Consider the following 23,373-nt stretch of genomic DNA (forward strand, 5'->3'; position numbering starts at 1 on the left):
AGGAACCAGAAATCAAATTGCCAACATCTGCTGGATCATGGGAAAAGCAAGAGAATTCCAAAAAAACATTTATTTCTGCTTTATTGACTATGCCAAAGCCTTTGACTGTGTGGATCACAAGAAACTGTGGACAATTCTGAGAGAGATGGGAATACCAGACCACCTGACCTGCCTCTTGAGAAATCTGTATGCAGGTCAGGAAGCAACAGTTAGAACTGGACATGGAACAACAGACTGGTTCCAAATAGGAAAAGGAGTACATCACGGCTGTATATTGTCACCCTACTTATTTAACTTCTATGCAGAGTACATCATGGGAAACGCTGGGCTGGAAGAAACACAAGCTGGAATCAAGATTGCCGGGAGAGATATCAATAACCTCAGATATGCAGATGACACCACCCTTATGGCAGAAAGTGAAGAGGAACTAAAGAGCCTCTTGATGAAAGTGAAAGAGGAGAGTGAAAAAGTTGACTTAAAGCTCAACATTCAGAAAACGAAGATCATGGCATCCAGTCCCATCACTTCATGGGAAATAGATGGGGAAACAGTGGAAACAGTGTCAGACTTTTTTTGGGGGGCTCCCAAATCATTGCAGATGGTGACTGCAGCCATGAAATTAAAAGACCCTTACTCCTTGGAAGAAAAGTTATGACCAACCTGGATAGCATATTGAAAAACAGAGACATTACTTTGCCGACTAAGGTCCATCTAGTCAAGGCTATGGTTTTTCTAGTAGTCATGTATGGATGTGAGAGTTGGACTGTGAAGAAGGCTGAGCACCGAAGAATTGATGCTTTTGAACTGTGGTGTTGGAGAAGACTCTTGAGAATCCCTTGTACTGCAAGGAGATCCAACCAGTCCATTCTGAAGGAGATCAGCCCTGGGTGTTCTTTGGAAGGAATGATGCTAAAGCTGAAACTCCAGGACTTTGGCCACCTGATGGGAAGAGTTGACTCATTGGAAAAGACTTTGATGCTGAGAGGGTTTGGGGGCAGGAGGAGAAAGGGATGACAGAGGATGAGATGGCTGGATGGCATCACCGATTCGATGGGCGTGAGTTTGAGTGAACTCTGTGAGTTGGTGATGGACAGGGAGGCCTGGCGTGCTGTGATTCATGGGGTCGCAGAGTCGGACACGACTGAGCGACTGAACTGACTGATGAACTACATATAAATAACTGCAAGCATTTCAGGTAATAAACTATGATTGTCATTCATTTTATACAGTAAAGCTAGTTTTGATGTTTTAGTCTTTTTCCTTTGTAATTCTTCATAATATGTATTTATTGTCTACTTTAGATTTCCCTTGTATCAGGTACAGTTGTGTCATCTACTTTGCTTTCTCTTTCTTTCTTTCTCTTGTTCATGAGTATAAACTCAGTGAAAGTCTTCCATTGAACTTCCCAGTGGCTTAAGTTCTCTTTACTTGTTTCTACATTTGAAGAATGAGTACTCAGGCTCCACATTCTCCTAAAGCAGTCTGACTAGATGTTTAGAAACTCAAGTGCTAGGAATAGGTAGCTGAATATTTAAAATATCTAGAGACACAACAGTATAAATAACCCTAAGTATGTGGCATTTGTGAATCATGGAGCAAAGCATAGACCATCTGTGAAGAGAAGGGAGATGTGGCTGCCAGTTCAGTGAATGAGCCTATGAACAGACAAGCTTAGCTGGTCTCAGGCCTGCAGCTGAACAAATTTGGTGAATCCCTGATAAACACTTCTCTCTTCAGTACCTCCTTAGAGTAGACAGATGGCAGCCTAACAATAGACCTTGGCTTACTTCTCTGAGAAATCAGGGGAGTAGTATAAATTAAATTACAAAATTTCTTTTCTTCTTATTTTTAAAATTTAGTTAATTTCTTTATTTTTGGTGAAATTGGGTCTTAGTTGTGGTGCCTGGGCTCTGTAGTTGTGGTGTGCAGGCTTAGTTGCCCTGCGGCATGTAGGAACCTAGTTCCCTGATTAGGGCTTGAACCCATGTCCCCTGCACTGGGAGGTCGACTCCCAACCACTGGACCACCAAAGCAGTCCCTCTTTTCTTGTTTTTGTCCCCTGTTATCCCATAAAGACAGCTTAGCAGTGTTCATCTTCCAGCTAGATTTAAAGTATACTTAAAGGAATGGTTAAAGTTTAAGGTAGTGGGAACCTCCTGCTATTTTCTCCCTCTGGTCTCCTGATCTGCATTTCACTTAAATTTTCCTTAGTCTCTCATCTCATAATTAGAAATAAATAGCTTATAGTTTATGTGTTCCTGGGAATGATTTTTCCTAAAATACTCTTGTTGAAGTTTTTCTTATAACTTATGGTTAAGAGACGGAGAAGGCAATGGCACCCCACTCCAATACTCTTGCCTGGAAAATCCCATGGACGGAGGAGCCTGGTGGGCTGCAGTCCATGGGGTCGCTTAGAGTCGGACATGACTGAGCGACTTCACTTTCACTTTTTACTTTCATGCATTGGAGAAGGAAATGGCAACCCACTCCAGTGTTCTTGCCGGGAGAATCGCAGGGACGGGGGAGCCTGGTGGGCTGCCATCTATGGGGTTGCACAGAGTCGGACACGACTGAAGTGACTTAGCAGCAGCAGCAGCAACTAGAGGCGTAATGTCCAACATGAGAAATATGACCAACACTGCTGCACGTTACAAACAAAAGTTGTTTAGAGAGTAAATCCCAAGAGTTCTCACACAAGGAGAAAAATTCTGTTTCTTTAATTTTGCATCCATATGAGAGGATAAATCTTCACTAAACTTACTGTGATCATCATTTCATGATGTATGTATGTCAAATCATTATGTTATACACCTTAAATTTATACAGTGCTGTATGTAAGTTATATCTCCATAAAGCTGGAAGAGAAAAAAAACACTAAGGAAGCCATAGAAAGAACAAATGCTTTCTCCTTACAAAGAACATCTGACAGCTCTAATTAGGGATTCAGAGGAAAAGAGTGCACTCAAAATTTGACAAAAGATGAAGATAAGTGGGGAAAATGCTCTTTGAGTGCATTGCTCCAATTTCCTTTCAAGCAATTTCATTCTTTCAGAGCCCCTCCAAAGCTGGGTACCATAGGTGCACACTCTGTAGGGAGAGGAGCTAAAGCAGATAACTTCCCTCTCCTTCTAGCACCACTTCTTTGCTCTCTATTTCTATCCTGGAAATGCTGCAGGCCAGGTGGAGAGGATGGAGAGGTGCAGGGTGGAGTGAGAGAGAAGCAGATGGGGAGAAGAAACCTAAATATTGTGAAAAATGAAGGAATGGTGACTTTGGCTAAATTTACAATTGTTTGAAGTATGGTTTATATTTACTGTTTCTAAGTATACTCTAAAAATATGTACAGGCTTAAAAAACAATTATATTTATTTATATAGTTACGAATGAGTGAGTGAAAGTGAGTGAAATTTGCATCTGGCTCTTTGCGACCCCATGGACTATACAGTCCTTGGAATTATCCAGGCCAGAATACTGTCCCTTCACTTCAGAATACTAGCTTTTCCTTTCTCCAGGGGATTTTTCCCAACCCAGGGATAAAACTCAGGTCTCCCACATTGCAGGCGGATTCTTTACCAGCTGAGCCACAAGGGAAGCTCAAGAATACTGGAGTGGGTAGCCTATCCCTTTCCAGCGGATCTTCCTGACCCAGGAATCAAACAGGGGTCTTCTGCATTGCAGGTGGATTCTTTACCAACTGAGCTATCAGTGAAGCCCTGTATATAGTTATAAATATAAAAAAGGAAAAGACTGATGCTGGGAAAGGTTGAGGGCAAGAGGAGAAAGGGGTGGCAAAGGATTAGATGGTTGGATGGCATCACTGACTCAATGGACATGAGTTTGAGCAAATTCCTGGAGATAGTGAAGGACAGGAAAGACTGGTGTGCTGCAGCCCATGGAGTCTCAAAGGGTCAGACATGACTTGGCAACTGAACAACAACAATGACACATATTTATTTATTTTTGACTCTGCTGGGTCTTTAAAACTATGAGTGGGTTTTCCCTAGTTGCAACAAGCAGTGGGGTTACTCTCTATTTGTGGTGTGGGCTTCTCTTGTTGTGGAGCATGGGCTCTAGGGCACCTGGGCTTCAGTAGTTCTGGTGCATGGGCTTAGTTACCCCACAGCATGTGGAATCTTCTGGACTAGAGGTTGAACTGGTGTCCCTGCATTGACAGGTGGATTCTTAAACCACTGGACCACCAGGGAAGTCCTGCTACACAGGTTTTAAAACCAACTGATGGCCATGTTTATTTTAATTTCTGGGTGGAAGGTCAGAAGAACTCTCCAGGGTTCTTAGCTGAAAGCACATGGAAATAGTCCTTGGGCGAGTGGCTGGCCCATCTGCACAGAGCATCAGTCCGCTAACAAAGAAAGCCCTGAGTTGAAACTACAGGAAATTGAATTATGAACAGTTCTGGAACCCAGTAAATGAATTATAAAATGACTGTTTTATGCCCTGAGCCAAACTTCTCTATATTTGGGCAGCTCCCTGGCTCTTGTTGGCATGAGGGTGGGTGGGTTTCCCTCACACTCAGACAGGTTTCTACATTTGCATGGTGACATATGCATTTTGTATATTGATTTAATTCACTTGGCAAGTTTATACAAATCACAACAGAAGCTTTAATATGCTGGCAGAATAAAGAGAACCATATGTTTAAGAAATTATACTTTGTGAAATACCCTTTTTCTTGGAGAAAAAAGCAAAATTAAACAATTAGTAACCTTATTGGAATAATGCACAGAAGACAATAGGGTTTTTAAGTCTGAAATACCCTTGCAGATTGCAAGCTCTGAGTTGATCATGACTATTCAAGTGGGATGGAAATGGATTTTTAAAATGTGGTGAGGCAAACTCTAAAACATTATTGTGAATATTAATACCAAACAGCATTTAATATGCTTTCTTTTATAATTTAGTGGTTTCTTCCTAAAGAGATGTGGTTGCTGCTACTGCTGCTGCTAAGTCGCTTCAGTCGTGTCCGACTCTGTGCGACCCTATAGACTGCCTCCTACCAGGCTCCTCTGTCCCTGGGATTCTCCAGGCAAGATCACTGGAGTGGGTTGCCATGTCCTTCTCCAATGCATGAAAGTGAAAAGTGAAAAGTGAAAATGAAGTTGCTCAGCTGTGTCCGACTCTTAGCAATCCCATGGACTGCAGCCTACCAGATTCCTCCATCCACGGGATTTGCCAGGCAAGAGTACTGGAGTAGGGTGCCATTGTTATACACTTTCTAATGGCATCACTGAAACACTCTCCCAGTGGCCTGACTCAGCATGGAGGTGCTTCTTTTGTTAATGGCTACCTCAGTAACTTAGGAATGATGTGATTCAATAATTCACGGTTTGTTAAATCAAAACATGTGCAGTTATTTACAAGTCTCAGAACTCTGTTCTCAGAAACAAAATACTTTGGGGATAGAAAAGAAAAACTAGTTCAGAAAACACTGCAAAATAAATCACTGACTCAAGTCTGGGAGCATTTGCAATTTTAGAAGATCCTAAGGGAAGAGCGATATGCAGATGATACCACCCTTATGGCAGAAAGTGAAGAGGAACAAAAAAGCTTCTTGATGAAAGTGAAAGAGGAGAGTGAAAAAGTTGGCTTAAAGCTCAACACTCAGAAAATGAAGATCATGGCATCTGGTCCCATCACTTCATGGGAAATAGATGGGGAAACAGTAGAAACAGTGTCAGACTTTATTTTTTTGGGCTCCAAAATCACTGCAGATTGTGACTGCAGCCATGAAATTAACAGACACTTATTCCTTGGAAGAAAAATTATGACCAACCTATATAGCATATTGAAAAGCAGAGACATTACTTTGCCGACTAAGGTCCGTCTAGTCAAGGCTATGGTTTTTCCAGTGGTCATGTATGGATGAGAGAGTTGGACTGTGAAGAAAGCTGAGAGCCAAAGAATTGATGCGTTTGAACTGTGGTGTTGGAGAAGACTCTTGAGATTCGCTTGGACTGCAAGGTGATCCAACCAGTCCATTCTGAAGGAGATCAGTCCCGGGTGTTCATTGGAAGGACTGATGTTGAAGCTGAAACTCCAATACTTTGGCCTCCTCATGCGAAGATTTGACTCATTGGAAAAGACCCTAATGCTGGGAGGGATTGGGGCAGGAGGAGAAGGGGACGACAGAGGATGAGATGGCATCACTGACTCAATGGACATGAGTTTGGATAAACTCCGGGAGTTGGTGATGGACAGGGAGGCCTGGCGTGCTGTGATTCATGGGGTCACAAAGAGTTGGACACGACTGTGTGGCTGAACTGAACTGAACTGAACTGAAGGGAAGGGCAGGGCTGATCTGCTGACCTTCTAAAGTCACCACTGGACAAGGCTACAGGGTCCACACAGGAACCAGGAAAAACTTGTACCTGAGCCCAAAGTCAGAAAGTCTTAATCAAAACATTCCCTTTGCCTTTGCCTTACAACCAAGGGAGTCTCTGGGGAGGGACTGGGTCCCTCACATCCTCCTACAAAGTTCCTTGATTCCCTCCAACCCTCTTCCCCAGTCCCCAAGTACCATCTCCCGTTTCCTCCTTTAACTCCAATGCTACTTCCCACTCACCCCTATTGTTGTAGCCACACATTCCGGGAAACAAACTCACTGAGAAGAACAATGTAGATAGTGGAGTGCAGTTTATTACACCGGCGGACCCAAGGCAGAGTCTCCTCTTAGGCAAGGACCCTGACCAGCATTTGTGAAAATCTTTTATATCCTATGTGTACGTGTCTGAACCCACCACCCCAAATTCCTTGAGACTTACATAAACCAAGGAAAATACAATCCCAATAACCCCATCATTCACGTGCTATGTGCTCATGTGCTCAAACAGTCAAACAATTAGCCAATAATCAATAAACCCGAGGTTATACTCCGATAGACACAGAAACATTTATGGCCTGTCTGGGGGAAGGGGTGATTAGTGTATGTTTTCTCTTAGGTGATGAGTAACCTAGATACGATCTTCAAGGTTCCCCTGTCTTGAGGGGGTCTTATCCTTCTGTTGTTGTTTTCATAGTCACTAAACAGAGTTCAGAGTCCATTGGAAAGGTGGCCAAGCATGATCAACATGAACAGGCCTAAGATGGAGTCCAGGCCCTATGAATTCCTTCTTCACTATAAGCTTATGAAAATGGATGCCTGAGTAGAATGGAAGGAACCACAGTCCTACACCCCACATACACTCGATCTCCACTTAGACTCTCAGCTACACTGAAGTACAATATTTAGCACAGTGCCCTGCCCAGAGTAGGAGCTCAGTAAATATATAGTGGCACACAGCGGGCAAACCTTGGGTTCCATGTAGCCTCATTCCTATGTCCTGGGACACCCTCACCCACACCTATAGTTTGGAAGGGATCTCAATGACAGTGAATGACCTACACAGCAATCTAGTAGGTAAGTTACATTGGTGACTTTGTAGGTGTGAAACGTGGAGCCTAAACATCCTGGGTGCCTGGACAAATCTGGTTGGCCCATGTGCAGACTCCCTCTTGTCTGCTGTAAGGGCCTGGGCTTCCAACCACGGGCATGGGCATGACTGACTTTGTTTCCCAGAGTGGAACTGTGTGGATGGGCTAAACAGACAGACACTCAACAGCTCCCTCTGCAACCTTCACCCGGCTTAGGGGACTTTGCTGTGCTTTTCCTTTCTTTTTATTATTTTTTTCCATCTTATAACTCCTGTGTTTGTTTCTTTTTTTTTTTTCTTTCAAATATTTATTTATTTGGCTGCATTGAATCTTAGTTGTGGCATATGTGGAAATCCTCCTTGCATCAGGTGGGATCTTTCATTGTGGTGCAGGGACTCTCCAGTTGTGGTGTATGGGGCTCAGTAGTTGTGGATTGTAGGATCTTAGTTCCCAGACAAGGAATTGTCCCCTGCATTGCAAGGCAGATTCTTAAATACTGGACCACCAGGAAAGTCCCTTCCTGTGTTTCTTACTCTCCTGGAAAAGGCTGTTTTTCCATAGATACTCAACTAGCTGGAACACAGATTTCTACAAGAACTGGACATAGACTTTGGAGCCTTGGTTCTTCTCAGCTGATTTTGTTGTTTGATGCTAAACAGCTGCTTCTTTCAGAATAATGTGACTTATGGGGCAGAGGCTGGAGGTGGGGGTGCATTATGGAGTGAATTATGTAATCCCCCAAGTCATATGGTGATATCCTGATCCCCAGTCCCTCAGAGAGGCTGTTTTTGGAGATGAGTTTTTACCAGGTTAAAATGAGGTTATTATGGTGGCCCCTATTTGGCCACCTCATGTGAAGAGTTGACTCGTTGGAAAAGACCCTGATGCTGGGAGGGACTGGGGGCAGGAGGAGAAGGGGACGACAGAGGATGAGATGGCCGGATGGCATCACTGACTCGAAGGACGTGAGTCTGAGTGAACTGCAGGAGTTGGTGATGGACAGGGAGGCCTGGCATGCTGCGATTCATGGGGTCGCAAAGAGTCGGACACGACTGAGCGACTGAACTGAACTGAATCTAATATGACTGGAATCCTTATAAAAGGGGGAAATTTGGAGACAGACTTGCACATGGGGATAGGACCATGAAAGCATGAACAGATCTGTGGACAAGCCAAGGAGGGGGCCTGGGACAGATTTTTTCCTCACAGCTCTCAGAGGGAAACAGCCTTGCCAGCAAACACCTTGATTTCATATCCCTCTTCTCCAGGAACGTGACAACGCATTTCTGTTGGATAAGCCACCCAGTCTGGGATACCTTGTTGCAGCAGCCCAAGTACATTGAAACAGGGGGACTGATAGGTTCCAGACTAGTGAGGAAACCTCATGGTCAAAACAAGTATGGTGGCAAGAAATAGAGATGTGTATGTATGTATACATAAACAGACATAAACAATTCACTTGAAATGCAGGAAACCTGAGTTTGATCCCTGGGTCAGGAAGATCCGTGGGAGAAAGGAATGGCAACCCACTGCAGTATTCTTGCCTAACACTTTCATACTTTCATTTATGTATGTATATGTGCTGTGCTAAGTCACTTCAGTCGTGTCTGACTCTGTGACCTATGGACTGTAGGCTGCCAGGCTCCTCTGTTCATGGGATTCTTCATGCAAGAATACTGGAATGGGTTGTCATGCCCTCCTCCAGGGGATCTTCCCAACCTGGGGACTGAACCCATATCTCCTGTGGCTCCTGCATTAGCAGGTAGATTCTTTACCACTAGAGTCACCTGGGAAGCCCATTTATATGTATAAAATATGTATATGTATATATACATATCTATCACTCGTAAAGAATCTGCCTGACAATGCAGGAGACAGGAGTTCAATCCCTGGTTTGGGAAGATCCCCTGGAGAAAGAAATGACAACCCACTCCAGTATTCTTGCCTGGGAAATCCCATGGACAGAGGAGCCTGGCGGGCAAAGAGCCTGAGTAAAGCAACTAAACAACAACAGCAATAGGTATGCAGACATATATATATAAACATATATATAGTCTCATTTTACTTATATATGAGGAATGGAGCATCCTTTTAAATGGTAAAATATGCAAGTCTCTCAGTAGGTGTATTTGGCTGGGGGCTCAGCTCCAGCCTCTGTCCTCCAGAGAGGGGGAGTTCTAAGGCAAGGTTAGGAGCGGCTGCTTTAGAACTTCACCTTGGGTGGGTGCCCTGAAGGCTGAATGACTTACTTAGAAAGGATTCTGTCAAGTTTGGTTTAGAACATCCTGTTTGCCAACATTACCAAGTCTGATGCTTCTGATCTCTGTGCCACGAAACTCCATTTGAATCTTCAGATTCAATAAAGCCTGTCTCAAAGAAATCCCCACACTTTAGGAAGAGACATACAGCATTGTTCACTGTGGTTTGTCTTTGGGCAGTGGTCATGGCCTTCGTCGAACTTGGGGAAGCTCTGGAATGTTTGGATTTCTCCATGGCAAGTGCGTGTACTCTTGACGTTTGTAGCGTAAGTATGGGAAAAATCACGTGCTTCTTTGCTTCCATTCCCAAGTATCCCCTTTATGTTTCTATAATGGAAGTGCCTTTCTACTTTTGACATTCCTGTATTAGAAAATTTGAAAGTAATCTCGTTTCATTGGCTACAAACTTCTCTAATTATTTTCTTGGCATCTTCTGTACTTAATCTCTTGCTTCTACACAACTTCCCCTATTTCCTGAATTTTTCTATTCTTTTTATTTTAAAAAGATGTTTAAGTTTAGCAGTCTGATGTTGTTCAGTGGCTAAGTCATGTTCAACTTTTTGCAACCCCATGGACGGTGGCATGCCAGGCTTCCCTGTCCTTCACTATCTCCTGGGGTTTGCTCAAACTCATGTCCATTGAGTCATTGATGTTAGCTATCTAGCCATCTCGTCTTCTTCCACCCTCTTCTCCTTTTGCCTTCAATCTTTCCCAGCATCAGGGTCTTTTCAGATGAGTCGATTTTATGTATCAGGTTGCCAAAGTATTGGAGCTTCAACTTCAGCATCAGTCCTTCCAATGAATATTCAACCCCTAAAGGGTTGATTTCCTTTAGGATTGACAGGTTTGATCTCCATGCTGTCCAAGGGACCTCAAGAGTCTCCTCCAGCACCACAATTGAAAAGCACCAATTCTTCAGTGCTCAGCCTTCTGTATGATCCAACTCTCACATCTGTACATGACTACTGGAAAAGCCATAGTTTTGACTATTTAGATCTTTGTTGGCAAAATGATGTCTTAGATTTTTAATATGCTGTCTAGATTTGTCACAGCTTTCCTTCCAAGAAGCAAGCATCTTTTAATCCCATGGTTGCACTCACTGCCTACAGTGATTTTGGAGCCCAAGAAAATAAAAATCTGTCACTGCTTCCACGTTTCTCCATCTATTTGCCATGAAGTGATGGGACTGGATGCTGTGATCTTTGCATCAATGATCTGATATAGAATCTTAAAAGGGATATTTACCCATGAGAATAGAAGCTTTGGAAAAATAAGTTGACTTAGAATTCACAAATAATACTAAAGGAAAAGGCATCTAGAGAAGACGGAAAGCTGTATAAAAAGGTCTCTGAGCTCAGCTTTATGAAATAATGTAAAAAGACAGAGAGGGAGGGGCTCTATGTAAATAGAATAAAATTCTTTGATAGTGGCCTGTAAGAAGAGGATCAGGTGACTGAGAAATGTAAGAACCTTTCCCTGAGGAAGATGCTTTTGTGCCTGAGATAGAAGGAAGCCAACAGACTCATTATGGTCCTCCAAAGAGGGTCTTCTGGTTTGAAAAATTAAAATAATATAAAAAGAGGGGTAGACTGAAGGCCTGATGTGAAGAGCCAGCTCATTGGAAAAGACCCTGATGCTGGGAAAGATTGGAGACAGGAGAAGGGGACAACAAAGGATGAGACGACTAGATGGCATTGTTGTAGCCATGCGTTCCAGGAAACAAACTCACTCAGAAGGACAATGCAGATAGTGGAGTAGTTTATTACACTGGCAGTCCCAAGGCAGAGTCTCCTCTTAGCCAAGGACCCGACCAGTTTTTGTGAAAACTTATATACCCTAAGTGTACATGCTCAAACCCACCTCCCCAAATTCTCTGAAACTAGTCTGAACAAAGGAAAAGAAATATACAGTCAAAGTTAACCTGTGATTCGTATGCCTTAAGCCTAGGTAGTTAACAGTGGACAGCTATTAACAGGCCTGTGGTCATACCCCAATAAGCATAGTAGAATTTATGATTCTATTCGGTTTCACAGATAATTAGGGTATCCTGTTAGGCGATGGAGAGTCTAGGTATGAGCCCTGGGGCTCTTCCTTCTCGGGGGCCTGGTATATCGTTTCCATAGATACCGGGCATATAGCTCAAGGTCCACAGTCTGGCCCAAGATGGAGTCCTGCTTTTAAGATGGAGCCTATTCTGTTTCCTCCTTCAGCTTCACCTGCTCAATGGACATGAATTTGAGCAAACTCCAGGAGATAGCAGAGGACAGAGGAGCCTGGTGTGCTGCAGTCCATGGGGTCACAAAGAGTCGGATACAACTTAGTGATTGAACAACAACAAAGACTCAGGAGAGGTGAAAGGAGAGTCAGAAAACTGGTCAAGCATTTGGCAAGTGGACCCTTCAGCTCCAGATCAGTCACATTCCAGAGTATTTCTCAGAGCTCCCGCCAGCCACTTTTGAGGAATCCTGGGGAGGGACAATAGACACTGGACTTGTGTGAGTTCCTTTCAGAAAAAGGGGAAAAATGAAGACTCAGAACTGATGAACTTCAAGTCAGTTCCTGGTAGCCTCGGGAATGCCCCATGAAACAGATGGTGTCGGAACATTTACAAGAGGAAATAACGAACACTGGGTGCCAGCTGAGGTTCCTGACGAACAAATCCATCACCAATCAGCTTCATTTCTTCTTGTTTTTAATTAGTGGACTTAGGAATACTGTCTGAATGTTTTCATCTCATTAAAAATACTTCATGAAGTTTCTCATGTTCTTGGACATGGCGAAGAAATGAGGAAATGTGGGTGGAAGTTCCAGGAGGTGGATTCTGCCCTGATGAACGACTGTGTTCAAATAGTGTTGACTGAGGACATGGTCTAGAGTTCTCTGCCCTCGGGTGGCCTTTGTTGTCAGTCATACAAATGAAAACTTAGCAGATGTGCCTGTGAGAGTGCAGGGTCCCTGCGAACAGTTGTTGTGTTTGAAGAACACAGAAAAGAAAGAGGGATTTTGGATTTTGAGGGTGAATTTAGGCAAAAAGGAAAAAAAAAGTTGGCAAGTATGTAAAACGCTATCAAGTATTCTGAAAAAAATATAAACAACTTAGTGTTGAGAAGGAAATGGCAACCCACTCCAGTAATCTTGCCTGGGAAACCTATGGACAGAGGAGCCTGCCTGGTGGGCTACAGTCCATGGGGTCCCAAAGAGTCAGACATGACCTAGCCACTAAATGACAATGGCAAATTTAGTGTTAATATATTTAATGGAATGAAATCATGATGCTTAATTAGCTCACAGACAAGAGAATAATGATGGGCAGTTTGGTGATTTTAAAAATGAAACACATGGTGTAGCTTCTTGCACTTGTTGGCCATGGTAAGGGGTGTCTGCAGGCAGGCAAGTTTTGGGAGGAAGGATGTTGACTCAGTAAGGTTTTAGAGCATCCTCTTAGTGTCAGTGAGGAAATTTAAGTTCAAACATTCCCCTGCTTTCATTGTTCAGCTTAACAGTGTTATAAGAATAATATCATTGTATGCAGCATATTCAAATTTTGTGATTTAAATAAGTAATTTGGGGCTCTAAAGAGTTCTTTGGTATTACATTTGAATTTAATGCTAAATTCAGAGAACTTTAAAAATGCACAGATTAGGACTTTTATTTCTGTCAGTGGGGAGGTCCACATTCACTACTAATAAGTAAAACTCTAGGAAACTGGATGACATAAAAAAAGATCCTTCCAAGCGCAAGACTGAACTTGTAAGAGATAGAGGCAACATTCAAAGAAATAATGGCTGAGAATTTCCCAATCTCAAGGAAGAAAACAAGTTCTTAGATTCAGGAAGTTCGGTGAGGCCTAAATAAATAAAAATAATCAACAGCTAGATACATGGGAACAAAATCGCAAAATACCTAAAACAAAGATCCTGTATGGAAACAGGGAGCAAAGCCCTAGCTGCCTAAAAACAGAACAAAAATGAGACATCATCATCTTCTCAACAGCAGCAGGAAAGTGGTAAAGACAAGGAGACGCAAGAGGTGTAGGTTCAATCCATGGGCCAGGCAGATCCCCTGGAGGAGGGCATGGCAACCCACCCTAGTATTCTTGCCTGGAGAATCCCATGGACCGAGGAGCCTGGCTACAGTCCATGGGGTTGCAGAGTCGGACATGACTGAAGTGACTTAGGATGCACACACACAGCCATACACCCAAAGAATAGAAAGGGAAAGCGTAACTTCCAAGTGTATACACAAAAAATTCATCAAATAACTACTTTGATACAAAATATCCAAAAGCAAGTTGATCCTCTTCTCCTGGGGTTTTGTTATTGAATGTGAGTTTAAAGGTGACTCCCTTGTTGAGAGAAAGGACACAGACCATTGTTGAGTGCCTGCTGTATGCTAGCTATTTGCCTTACGTTGTTTGAGTTCATTGTAAAAGGATACCTACAAGGGGATGAGTATTATCCCCCATTTCCAGATACTCATAGCATTTTTGTAACATGCTCATGATCACACAGCTTTTTAAGGCAGGATATAATTTTAAAGAGGGCTTCCCAAGTGGCTCAGTGGTAAAGAGTCCGCCTGCCAATGCAGATGATTCAGGTTTGATCCCTGGATTGGAAAGATTCCCTTGAATTAAATGGCAACCCACTCTAGTATTCAAGAAATCCCATGGACAGAGGAGCCTAATGGATTACAGTCTATGGCATTGCAAAGAATCAGACGCAACTGAGCTACTAAATAACAGCAATATAACTTTAAACACATCACTGTGATGCAGAGGCCAGGATATTTTACCCTTATTAGGGTTTCCAAACTCCTGAGGAACAGAGAGCTTTGTAAAGCAGTGTTCAGCCTGTGTGTATACCCTTAGCATCATGCATGGCTGGGATAAAGAGTTTTGCTCCTGTGTGTTCTCAGTTGTTCAAATATGTGTAGAGGCACTTGTGAAATAGAAGGAACAAAGTCTGAAAATTTATGAGGCTTTTTCAACAGTGTTTACCTTCTGCAATAGAAGAAGTCCGGGTGGAACACAGGATATCATTTTTTCTATGTCAAGAAGGAAAAGAAAACAGAAGAAGAAGAAGAAAAAAAAGAGAAGCATACAGTTCTCTTACTAAATATGTGAGAATCTCTAAACTCAGCTTTCTATGCAAGATATACCAAGACCTCAGCACACTGCACCATAATGGGAGCATTCCACATCCATGTTGATCTTGCTCTCAGGGATGTGGAGACTTCACTGCTTTCCTGCCAGAAAAACATGTTCTCCCTCTGGTTTATCTCTGCAGGCCATTTTGGTTAGTTTTCTGTGATTGTAGTTGGACCATAAAGAAGGCTGAGTACTGAAGAATTGATGCTTTCAAACTGTGGGGCTGGAGAATACTCTTGAGAGTCCCTTGGACTGCAAGGAGATCAAACCAGTCAATCCTAAAGGAAATGAACCCTGAATATTCACTGGAAGGATTGATGCTAAAGCTGAAACTCCCATACTTTGGCCACCTGATACAAAGAACTGACTCATTGGAAAAGTCCCTGATGCTGGGAAAGATTGAGGGCAGGAGGTTAAGGGGGTGACAGAGGTTGAGATGGTTGGATAGCATCAACGACTCAATGGACATGAGTTTGAGCAAACTCCAGGAGACAGTGAAGGACAGGGAAGCCTGGCAAATTGCGGTCCATGGGATTGCAGAGAGTCAGACATGACTGAGTTACTAAACAATGACAACTACAGACCATGGCCAAACTTCACATGATTTTTGTTACCAATAAAAGATTTAAACAAAATTTTGTTGTGTTTAGTTGTTCAACTGTGTCCGACTCTTTTGTGATCCCATAGATGGTAGCCTGCCAGGCTCCTCTGTCCATGGGACTTCTCAGGCAAGAATACTGGAGTGGGTTGCCATTTCCTTCTCCTGGGGATCTTCTTGACCCAGAGATCAAACCTGCATCTCCTGCATTGGCAGGTGGATTTTTTTACCACTGAACCACGTGGGAAGCAATTAAATAAAAGTTTACCTATTTTTAAAAACACTTTTTGCTCTGAATCTCAGCCTGTCCTACACTCAATCATTCATTCACTTACTCACTTATTCATCCATCACTTGCTGGGGGTCACTGGGTTCCAGGCCCCCTTCTTTCTAAATCTGAACAGCCCTGAGGTCTGACAATGTGTAAGTGACTCACCCAAAGTTATGAACTTTATAGGGAAGGACCTTGCCTTTATCTTCATTATATAGGGCAGTCTCATTTTATTTGTACATATTTCTATTTAATCTCCTTTCTTTACTTGACAAATCTTTATCTAAACTGCTGCTTGTCCAGTGTTTCCTGTACTTTATCAGAGGAGTGGCATAATTTGCTTTTCTGTAACTTTTTTTCCCCAGAGGCAACGTGATCCACTCTGTTTCTGGCTGAGCACTATGTGGATTAAGTCAGTCAGGGCTGGCGGCAGGTGGGGTGCTCAGACCCCACCAATGTGGGGGGATGGTGAGCTCAGGCTGGCTTCTAGCCCTGGCAAGACATAGCTGTAAGGAAGTCCTTGAGGACAGAGGGTCATGCCAGGTCTGGAAAGATAACTAGGCTCAGCCACTGGGCAGTCTGAAGGCTGAGTCTGAGAGAGGCAGCTGAATGGAACCTGAATCAGAATAGAAGTTTTAGCTTCAGACGTGACAGCCATCCACTGGGTGACAAGGCCTGGAAGTGGGGTCCAAATGTCCTAGTTTTACTAATTCAGCTATGATTTTTGCCTGTTGTCTCAATGTCCTGTCTAATGGAGCATCTGCATGCTCTATAATACAGTAGAATTTGAAAGATGACCAGCAATAAACTCTGTCCATGGGATTTCCTAGGCAAGAATACTGGAGTGGGTTGCCATTTCCTTCTCCAATGGATCTTCCCGACCCAGCGATTGAAGCCCTGTCTCCAGTATTGCAGGCAGTCTCCTGCATTACAGGCAGATTCTTTACTGACTGGGCCACTGGGGATGAAATCTCATGGACAAAGGAGCCTGGTGGACTACAGTCCATGGGGTCACAAGAGTCGGACATGACTCAGTGACTAAACCACCATCAGCAATAAGCTCTGCCTTTCGTTCTGACCTTTCTTTTCAATGACAGCTTGAAAGCAAATGGGCAGGTGGGCCTAGGGATTGGGACCCACCTCTTGGAAGGTGCTAGAGGAGATGTTTGATGCTACTGCCCCTGCTGGTCTCTTACTGTATTAGCCAGTTGGCCAAGGTCCCTACCAAGACCTGTTAATGGATGAATGGGGTCCTTATGCGCAAGCTGGAGGGCTCCCCGGAACAATGTCATGAGTTAGGTCTGCATGAGGGTAATATTTTCTCTAGTCCACAGTTTTTATGTGAGCTAAATGGGAAACATACATATCAGAGAGTGAAGAAGTGAAGCGTTAGTCACTCAGTCATGTCTGACTCTTTGCGACCCCCTGGACTGTGGCCCACCTGGCTCCTCTGTCCATGGGATTTTCCAGGCCAGAATACTGGAGTGCATTGCCATGCCCTTCTCCAAGGGATCTTCCTGACCCATAATAAATAAATAAACCACCACAGTAAAATGTTACAAAACAGAGTCTACTCTTTGCAGGTGAGAAAGTGAGAAATTTGTAACTACTAAAAAGGAGTTCAGTTCATAGTTAAGTGTGAAAGTTACCCTCTAGATAGGATGAGAGGAGCCCATGAGTGTGTACCCAGTGGGTCAGAAGAAGGTTAGGAAACAAGAGCTGATTTTGACAATTACTAGACAAGAGAGGCTACAAATGGGATGGATCCTTTATAATCCCTCCTTCTGGTGCTCTTTCTGAGATGATAGGAAGACCACATAAGGGAAAGCAAATTACCACACTTTTTCATCTACATTACCATCTTGATTTCAGTTTGTCATAGATTGAGGGGGAGTGGTCAGAAAAGTTAGAAAGAAAAACTTCATAACTAGGTGAACAAATTAAATGTAAGTCATGTCTATTTGCTTTCCTGGTGGCTCAGAGGTTAAAGCGTCTGCCCGCAATGTGGGAGACCTGGGTTCGATCCCTGGGTTGGGGAAATCCCCTGGAGAAGGAAATGGCAACCCACTCCAGTACTCTTGCCTGGAGAATCCCATGGACAGAGGAGCTTGGTGGGCTACAGTCCACGGGGTCGCAAAGAGTCAGACACGACTGAGCGACTTCACCTCACCTCACCACCTCATAATAATAATATCCGAGCAAAAGAAGATACTATTCTTTAAGGCATAATATATATCTGTATAAATTTATAAGAGTATTTTCAATAATTACCTTAGGGTAGGAACATATTATAGATAGTGAGGGTATTGACAGACTTCCAGCACTTTATTCTAAAACAGAAAACATATTATGATTGTCTACAATTGAAAAGGTTATTAAAATGTAGGTAGAAACAAAATATTTTCTAAAATAAATCAACTGGTAGACAGTTATGTCAGGTTTTATACACAAACATGAATATCCTACTTCTCAATCTGAAAAATATGTAATCACTAAGACACGGCTCACATTAACAACAAATTACTTCTATAAAAACAAGCTTTTGCTGTTGGTCACTTGCTCAGTTGTGTCCAACTCTTTGTGACCCCATGGACTGCAGCACGCCAGGCCTCTCTGTCCTTCACTGTCTCCCGGAACTTGCTCACACTCATGTCCATTGAATTGGTGATGCCATCCAACCATTTCACCTTCTGTTGCCCCCTTCTCCTCCTGCCTTCAATCCTTGCCAGCATCATGTTCTTTTCCAATGAGTCAGCTCTTTGCATCAGGTGGCCAAAGTACTGAAAATTTAGCTTCAGCATCAGTCCTTCCAATATTTAGGGTTGATTTCCTTATAAATCAATAAATATTAGGGCTGTTTTTCCAGTTGGCAAAAACAAGACTGGGAGCTAACTGAGGCTCAGATCATGAACTCCTTATTGCCAAATTCAGACTTAAATTGAAGAAATTAGGGAAAACCACTGGACTATTCAGGTGTGATCTAAATCAAATCCCTTATGATTCTACAGTGGAAGTGACAAATAGATTCAAGGGATTAGATCTGATGGATAGAGTGCCTGAAGAACTATGGATGGAGGTTTGTGACATTGGTTGAAGAGGCAGTGATCAAGACCACCCCCAGGAAAAAGAAATGCAAAAATGCAAAATGTTTGTCTGAGGAAGCCTTACAAATAGCTGAGAAAAGAAAAGTGAAAGGTAAAGGGGAAAAGGAAAGATATACCCATTTGAATGCAGAGTTCCAAAGAATAGCAAGGTGAGATAAGAAAGCCCTCCTCAGTGATCAATGAAAAGAAATAAAGGAAAACAATGGAATGGGAAAGACTAGAGATCTCTTCAAGAAATTAAAGATACCAAGGGAATTTTCATGTAAAGATGGGCACAAAAAGGACAGAAATGGTATGCACCTAACAGAAGCAGAAGATATTAAGAAGAGGTGGCAAGAATACACAGAAGAACTGTACAAAAAAGATCTTCAAGACCAAGATAACCACGATGGTGTGATCACTCACCTAGAGCCAGACATCCTGGAATGTGAAGTCAAGTGGGCCTTAGGAAGCATCACTACGAACAAAGCTAGTAGAGGTGATGGAATTCCAGTTGAGCTATTTCAAATACTAAAAGATGATGCTGTGAAAGTGCTGCACTCAATATGCCAGCAAATTTGTCCACAGGGCTGGAAAAGGTCAGTTTTCATTCCAATCCCAAAGAAAGGCAATGCCAAAGAATGTTTAAACTGCTGCCCATTGCACTCATTTACAGGCTAGCAAAGTAATACTCAAAACTCTCCAAGTGAAGCCTCAACAGTATGTGAACCGTGAACTTCCAGATGTTCAGGCTGGATTTAGAAAATTCAGAAGAACCATAGATTAAATTGCCAACATCTGTTGGATTGTCGAAAAAGCAAGAGAATTCCAGAAAAACATCTACTTCTGCTTTATTGACTACGCCAAAGCCTTTGACTGTATGGATCACAATAAACTGGAAAATTCTTAAAGAGATGGAAATACCAGACCACCTGACCTGTCTCCTGAGAAATCTGTATGCAGCTCAAGAAGCAACAGTTAGAACTAGACATGGAACAACAGACTGGTTGTAAATTGGGAAAGGAGTACGTCAAGGCTGTATATTGTCACCCTGCTTATTTAACTTATATACAGAGTACATCATGTGAAATGGCAGGCTGGATGAAATACAAAGTGGAATCAAGACTGCAGGGAGAAATATCAATAACCTCAATATGCAGATGACACCACCCTTATGAGAGAAAGTGAAGAGGAACTAACGAGCCTCTTGATGAAAGTGAAAGAGGAGAGTGAAAAAGCTGGCTTAAAACTCAGCATTCAAAAAAACAAGCTTGGGAAGCCATGTACCAGGTTTAATAAATAGTTCTCATGAGAGTTTTGAATGAATTAAAATCTGGAGGACACCAAACAAACTCATTTATTTTTGTTATTTCTTGTTTCACAAGGTGAAAGGGTCAACATTCATGTTTACTTAGTGGCTGTCCAGGAAACTCAAAAGATATTTTAGGGGTCAAGGATGTCTTAATAGCTTCATGTTTCTAAATTTGGGGCCTGAATTTGGGGAAACAATATTAAAATGAGACGTCAGAAGAGACTGGTCACAGAACAGGAAATAGTTGTTCTCATGACATCCTTATGAGAAAAAGTGAAAATATGGCATTTAAAATGAACACCACAGAAGCTAATATAAAAATTATCAAGAATATTAATTCTTACTAAGGAAGGATTTGTACTGCTTTATCTAAAATGGCCTAAGGAACTTCCCTGGTGGCCCAGTGGCTAAGCCTCTATGCTCCCAATGCAGGTGGCCTGGGTTTGATCCTTGGTCAGGGAAGTAGATCCTGTGTGAGGCGACTAAAGATCTTGCGTGCTATAGCTAAGATCCAGTGCAGCCAAATAAATAAATAAATATTTTAAAAACACCGGAAATCTATTTTTTGAATATTAATACATTTTTAAAGTTTTACATTTTTTCCCCACCAGATTTATACAAGAACTCTGTTTATAAATAAAATAAAATAGCCTTAGATACCTGCTTTGGAGCTGGAACATGGAATAAGGTTTTCTGTACCACAGATCAAAGCAAAAATCTCTAGACAAAACACAGATAGCAATGACCTAACGACTTTGAAAAGGAAAACTAGCAGGCAGATTCGGAGAAGGGTCAGAGCTTGAGGAAGTGACTCATGTAAGGTGAGTTTTCCTTATTATTATTGTTATTTTTTATGTTTTCATCATTCCACTCTGACCTGTGGGTTGTCCTAGTTGTGCATGGAGTGTGAATAGCAAAAGATTGAAGATAACCCCTTCCCTGCCTTTTTTCTTCCTGGCCGGAGTGCCCAGAAAAGAGCTTCCTTCAAAGCTGAGAGTGTGGTTTGCAGAGGCCTCCCCATATGCCTCCCCTGCTTGCCCATGTCCCAAGTAACGGCTCTAGCATAGAACTGTCTGAGGATCACATCGGCAGCTTAAGCTGAGAGAGAAACCCCATCTTTCTGGCAGGCAGGAGTAATTGGAGAAAGAAGCTCTTATGTTCCAAAGAGTTACTTTTTCCTCTGTCCGTTTTCTCACTGCTTTGTCCTGTGTAGGACTCCAACTGTATAAAGCAGCAACGCCAGCAACTAAAACTCTTTCAGAAAGTAATTTTTCTAAACAAAAGAACAGGGAGTCACTAGAAGCTGGAGAAAGTAGAGATGATTCTGACTTTGAAAGCTATCTCCAGATTTTAACATAACCTAGAGTCTCAAAAGAGAATATTCAAACCGTCCAGGATGTACTGCATATTTACTCAGCATAGCAAGAACCAGGAAAATGTGAACAATTCTCAAGGGAAAACACTATCAACAGAGGCCAAGTCCAAGATTATCCAAATGTTGCAATTATCAGACAAAGCCACTAAAAACAGCTATTTTAATTGTACTTAATGAAATAAGGATAAACAATCTTTGAATGAATGGAAAGTTAGAAATTCTCAGTAGAGAAATAGAAAGTATAAAAAGTAATATGAAAACTTTAGTACTGAAAAAATTTATCTGAAATAAAAAACATTCAGAATATATGTAATATATATATATTTCATATTATAACCCCTGGAGCAATGAAAAAATATTATATATATATAATATAATATTTTTTATATATATAGCCAAAAACTCTGTAGATAAAGTGAAATGGAAACTAAAAATGGTTGAAATAATCCAGGAAAAGACTAGAAGGGGAAAAACTGGAATAAACAAAGGGATTAAAAAATACTTAATAAAATGACATATAAACATATTAGTAATTATATGAAATGCAAATGATCTAAAAATACCAGTTAAAAGTTAGAGATGTCTGATTGGCTAATAAAACCTAACTGTACGCTGGCCACAAAAAGCCAATTTTTTTTTAAAAAAATTGAACAATTGTTGATTTACAAAGTTGTGTTAATTTCTGCTGTACAGCAAAAATTCAGTTATATACATATACATAATTCTTTTTCATATTCTTTTCCATTATGGTTTATCATGGGATATTGAATATATTTCCCTGTGCTATACAGAAGGACTTTGTTGTTTCTCCATTTTGTATAGAATAGCTTGCATCTGCTAATCCTAACCTCTCAGTCCATCCTGTCCCCACCCCCACATCCCCTTGGCAACCACCAGTCTGTTCTCTATGTCTGTAAGTCTGCTTCTGTTTAGTAGATAAGTTCATTTGTGCCATATTTTAGATTCCACATGTAAGTGATATCATATGATATCTGTCTTAGAAAACCAATTTTAAAATATAATGACATAGGTTAAAAAAATGAAAAAGATATAAAAATTCTAATCGATAGAAATCTGGAATAGATGTACTAATATCACACAAAGTAGACTTTAGAGAAAAGAAGCTTACCAGGGATAAAGAAGGGCATTATACACTGATAATGGGGAAGGAAATGGCAACCCACTTCGGTATTCTTGCCAGGAGAACCCCATGGACAGAGGAGCCTGGTGTGCTATAGTCCTTGGGGTTGCAAAGGGTCAGACTGACTCAATGAGAGAACACACACACATGCACATTGATAAATGGTCAATCACCAAGAATAATAACAATCCGAATGTGTATTGGGCCACTTGCTACAAAGAGCCAACTTGTTGGAATAGACCCTGGTGCTGGGAAAGATTTAAGGCAGGAGGAGAAGAGGACAACAGAGGATGAGATGGTTGGGTGCTGCAGTCCACAGGGTTGCAGAGTCAGACACGACTACTGTGTAGTAAGTACTGTGTAGTAAGTACTGTGTAGTAAGTACTGTGTAGTACTCATGTCAGACATGAGCTACTAAACAGCAAGAACAAATGTGTATACATCTAAACCTGAAATATATGAAGCAAAACTGAAAAGAATTAAAAGTATAAGTAGATAAATCCATACTTGTACTCGGACACTTCAACATTCCTTTCTCAGTAATTGATAGGACAGATGAATCAGCAAGGATATAGAGGACCTGAATAACACTGTGAACCAATTTGACATAATTTATAGAACATTCCACCAAAATACACACTGTCTTCAAATGCACACAGAACACGGACCAAGATATACCACATTCTAGGGGACAGAACAAACCTTAATACATTTAAAAGAATTGAAATAATTAAAAGTATGTCTTCTCTTCATAATAGAAA

Source organism: Ovis canadensis, chromosome 1, assembly GCF_042477335.2.
Source record: "Ovis canadensis isolate MfBH-ARS-UI-01 breed Bighorn chromosome 1, ARS-UI_OviCan_v2, whole genome shotgun sequence".
Taxonomy (NCBI): domain Eukaryota; kingdom Metazoa; phylum Chordata; class Mammalia; order Artiodactyla; family Bovidae; genus Ovis; species Ovis canadensis.